Source organism: Arachis duranensis, chromosome 10 (genome assembly GCF_000817695.3).
Source record: "Arachis duranensis cultivar V14167 chromosome 10, aradu.V14167.gnm2.J7QH, whole genome shotgun sequence".
In the NCBI taxonomy this organism is placed as follows: domain Eukaryota; kingdom Viridiplantae; phylum Streptophyta; class Magnoliopsida; order Fabales; family Fabaceae; genus Arachis; species Arachis duranensis.
The window spans coordinates 30,767,135-30,772,154 of NC_029781.3; positions in this window are offsets into that span (position 1 = coordinate 30,767,135).

Below are 5,020 nucleotides of genomic sequence, written 5' to 3' on the forward strand. Positions count from 1 at the left end.
GGTAATTTTCCGACGGAAAAAAATCCGTCGGTAAATAATTTCCGACGAGGCTTTTACAGAGGGACAAAATCCGTCGGTAACCAAAAATTCGTCTGTAATATATACCAAATCTGTCTGTAAATCTGTCTGTATTAAACCATTTTCTGGTTGTGTACATAAATAAAAAAATATATGAATTATATTTTGTTAAACTCCATGTTACCGGTTATTAAAAATATTTAAATCACATATATTAATTTATTTTTGTTATAATTATTTCGTTTTATATATATGATTTTTTTATTCTACAATCGTACAATAATTTTTTATTTTTTATATCCATATATATTCCTCAATTTTGGCCCCATTCATACGCATATTAACAGTTTTTTTTTAATAGTGATGTTTTAATTTTTTGTTTTCTTTTTTTTCACGTATTTTTCCTTTTTTAAATATATTTTTTTAATAATTACATTACTAATATGAAATATAAAATGAGAAAAAAAGGTGATACATATATCTAAGAAAAAAAATAAACTTAAAAATCAGAAAAAAAAAGAAAAATTTTATATTAAAAAATATAAAAATAATATATTCAAAAAGAATAGTCGTAATATATAAATTGAGTCAGCAATTTAAATTTCTCTAAAACTAATTTAATCAAATACCAATATTAGGAATAAATTACTTAAATAATATTTAATCTATTCTAATCCTTAGACGCATATAGATTAGAGTCATTCTCGTAACGACATCTAATTGAAACAACATCGTAAGTTCGAACATTTAGAATCCATGCAAATTCAGACCATTATTCCCTTGTTCTTTGAAAACCTTCTGTATCCCTGATAGAGTTGAATCGCAATTCCTTTTATAGAAAAAGAGTTATGGAGGTGGATTTGATGTGTGGGAGACTAAAATTTGGAAGCCACTATTTATATTTGAGTGTGACACCCAATAATCCTAAAGGCCAAATAAAATAGTACCTCTGGTTTTATTCTCATTTAATTCTAAATCAAAAGTAATAATGACTTATTTAATTCAGCATTTATGATAATAAATGAGATGATCATTATATAAGTCATTTAATGTAAAATAACTTAATTTGCGATTAGAATTATTATATGTATTACTCATAAAAAGATTAGAAAATAATAATTTCGTTATAAAATAATCATTCAATTTGAATTATAATTAATTTTTTTTTATCAAAGATAGGAGACTCGAACCCGCAACCTCTTAATTGAGTATGGAGAGACTATGCCATTTGAGCTATTACTCATTGGCGAATTATAATTAATTGATTGATAGAAATTATAACAAATTGTATGATATTTAAATAATTAACTAAATCAATTAGTTGATGTAATTATAAAATTATAATAAATTAAATTTAACGAGTTAAAAGAAAAAAATTGAAAAATTCTATAAAAAATATGAGATGACAGTTTTATCATTAAGTGCAGAAATTTAATTTTTATATAATAGAATTGATATTTACATATTATTTTGTTAAACACATACTAAAAAAACACACTAAACAAAATAAAAGCATCAATAATAAAATATAACCTAAAAAATCACTTAAATTAAAAAAGAATCTGTGATAAATTATAATAAATCTATATATGAGAAATAAAAGTAAAATAAATAATTAAAAATAAAGTAAAAAGAGCCGTTTAAAAAAGTAAAAGAAGATAAAAAAAAAGATGTGTGGAGTAGATAAAAAATATATTACAATAGAAGATTAATATAATTAATTAATACAAAGGATGAAAGAGAAAAATCAAATACAATCTTATTAAAAAAATTTCAAAAAAAATATTTTAAAGAAGAACCTATTAATCAATTTTTATAAAAATATAAAAATTTTAAATTATCTTTAAATAAAATAATAATACCCTTAAGAATTATTAATCAAAATAAATAAAAAAACTAATATAAAACAAAATCTAGAAAAATATCAGCAAAATTAAGATAAAAAACAAAAATAAAAATTACAAATATTTTACTTTAAATACAAAAGAGTGAGAATTAGAAAAGGGATATATAAAATAATAAGATAATAAATTAAATTAGTTGAGTTCATTTATTTCATTGCTTTATATATTATTTATTAAATAATTTAATATTTATCTCGATCAAATTAAATAATAAATTAATTATAATTAATTTAGTTTAATGAATCAAACAAAATTTAAAATAATTTGATATTTATTCTAATTAAATCAAATATTTGAAGTTATGATTAATGTAATTTAATGAATCAAATAAAATATTAAATGATGAAATATTTATCCTAATCAAATCAAATTATATAATTGATTAGTTATAATTAATACAATTGAATGAATCAAACATATTAAATTAAAAAATAATTTAGTTAATTTGTGTTTTAAGAACACATTTTAAAAATATTTATTTTTCGACAACTTTTATAAAATATTTTTTATAATATTTTTAACCTATGGTCTAAAGGCACAGTTATAATAACCTGTTAAAAACTACTTAATTAGTTAATATAAATAATTAGTATAATTGATTTAGTTCAATAAATTAAAAGAAATAAATGTGAAAGAAAGAGATAAAGGGAAAGTGAAATGATAAAAACGTGTAGCCATTAAAAAGCAATAAAAAAAGTCCTTTTTAGTTTTTTATTTATTAATTATTAATTTATTATAATTAATTTCATAACATTTATTATACATTATTCTTCTTACAAATTAATACAATCAATTAATTGATATCAAATATCAATAATTAAAAATGCTCGTGTCAATTTTTTGTTAAAGTAGAATAAAATAAAATTCATAAATTGAGTAGATATAAATTTAAAAATTATAAAATTTTATTAACAAATCAAATAAATTAGTACCATAAAACTAAATTTAATGTCTATTTTAAAAATAATTACTGACCTTTTATTCTTTTAATTATTAATAATTTAAATAAAGTAATACCCTATAACTTATTTTGTTATCTATTTTAAGTAATTATTAACATTCTATTTTTCTAATTATTTGCTTGTCTTATTTATCATTTATGCTTTCAATCAATTATATTAATAAACAAATAAACTAAATTAACTCCGGTTATACTTGAACTATTCAACAATTTAACATAATCTCTTTAATTTGGAATTAACTACTAACAATAGAAAATAAAAAATTTAGAGTAATTTAATATTATGAATATTAATTATTATTGTGAAATAACCTAAAATTATAATCCAATTTATTTTTAAAGAAATAATCAAGTATTATTGTTAATTATGAAATAACATAAAATCATAATGCATTTTACTTTTAAAGAAACAATCATCCATTGATATCTATAAATAGAAACTATCGTCAAAATATTTTGATTAAAAATATGAGGAGTTAATTACTATTCATTTTTAACAATATATAGATTATATCAAAAAAGTAAAAATATAATTATCCACATTTATACCATTAGAAGAATTACTATCATATATACAATTTTATAAAAAAAAGAACAAAATTGCTTATATAGTAAATTTAAAAAATAAATATCGTTAAGTAATTATGTTTTTTTAATAAATAATAAAAAATTAAATATCATAAACTATATTCTTTTAAAAGTAACCCTTTTAAATTGTTATGTTTGATATGGTCTATTTGTATATCATTTAAATTGATATTATTTTTAATTATAATAATCATTTATTCTTAATAATTATTGTTAGAATTTAATAATTTTTCATGCCTTACAATAATTATCTATAAAAAAACATATATATCCTGAAAAAATTATTAAATAAATTTGTTTTTTTGCTTTATTTTCACATTAAAAATTTTTTTGTCCTGTCTTTTTTAATTGTTATTATGTTATTAGAATTGTTAAATAATATTAAAAAATCTTTAAAAATAGAAATAGCGATGACACCTTGAATAATTAATTCAATAGAATTAAATTTAAACAAATAAGATGATTCAATCAATTATACAAATAATGACATATTTATAAATATTAATAATGAAAATAGTCTCACTATAATTATATGAAAAAAGTAAAAAACAACTAATTACATAATTGCATAATTTTCAAAATTCTATATAGTTGAATCTAATGGACAAATAAAAAAATATCTATATGATAATGTCCTAATATTTTAGCATACTATAAATCATATTATAAATTTATATATCATATTATAATTTTAAGTCAACTATTTAAACACATTATAACATAAACCATCTAAAAAGATACACAAAATTGACAAATATTACACGAGTCACAACATACATTCTAAATTGTTACGATATTTCAAATAAAAAAGAGCATCAATACAGAAAAATCAATGAATATAACTAAAATAAAGAGCAACAAAGAGACGCACAAAAAAAATACTAAAGAGAATCAATAAAACATGACAAAATAGAATATTACAAAATAAAATTATAGTAAAATTATTTAAAAATAACATAAAAATGACACATCTTTTTTATTAATCAGAAGCTAAAAGAAAAAAAATATGTGCCTAATAATAAGAAATTAAAATAAACAAAAATATAAAAAAATATAAAATAAGTGAAATGTATAAATAAAGATAAAAAAATTAAATAAATTATAAAAATTGTACCTTAAACATGAGAGAGATAGAGAGAAGGAGGGAGAGAGGAAGATAAATAAAGATAAAAGAAAGAAAAATTAAATAATTACAAAAATTATATCCTAAACATAAGAGAGAAAGAGAGGAAGGGAGGGAGAGAGAAAAGAGAGTGAATGAATAAAAAATATTTGATCTTGTATAAATAGATGGTATTAAAAAAATAAACTAATTAAATTAATTCACATATTTTGTTATCATATTTATTATTTATTAAATAATTTGATATTTACTCCAATCAAATCAAATAATTAATATAATTAACCAAATTAATTAATTGATGTAATTAATTATAATTAATCAATTCATATAAATTATAATAAATAGTGAGATTTGAATGTTTAATCAAATTAATTAATTGATATAATTAATTAATTATAATTGATTTGCTTTAACGAATTAAATGAA